The sequence below is a fragment of the Acyrthosiphon pisum genome, unplaced genomic scaffold (assembly GCF_005508785.2).
Source record: "Acyrthosiphon pisum isolate AL4f unplaced genomic scaffold, pea_aphid_22Mar2018_4r6ur Scaffold_21024;HRSCAF=22822, whole genome shotgun sequence".
NCBI classification, from domain to species: Eukaryota; Metazoa; Arthropoda; class Insecta; order Hemiptera; family Aphididae; genus Acyrthosiphon; species Acyrthosiphon pisum.
Genome location: NW_021770446.1, coordinates 4787 through 5019, shown reverse-complemented (window position 1 = coordinate 5019; position 233 = coordinate 4787).

Here is a 233-nt window from a genome sequence, read left to right as displayed (position 1 = left end):
TATTTTTATAGCCCTTCAAGATTCCAACCCAAGTCCCTAAATATTATGTGTAGAAATAATTTATTAGGTACGTCGTATGTACGCATTAATTTATTTTATAAGAATTTTTGGATTAAAATAATATTAATTTTGGTTTGATATACGATTTTAAATAGGTATATAATAGGTAAAACGTAAAAAATATATATTATTAGGTACTATGCTTTACGCTCTTTAATTATTTATTATATATT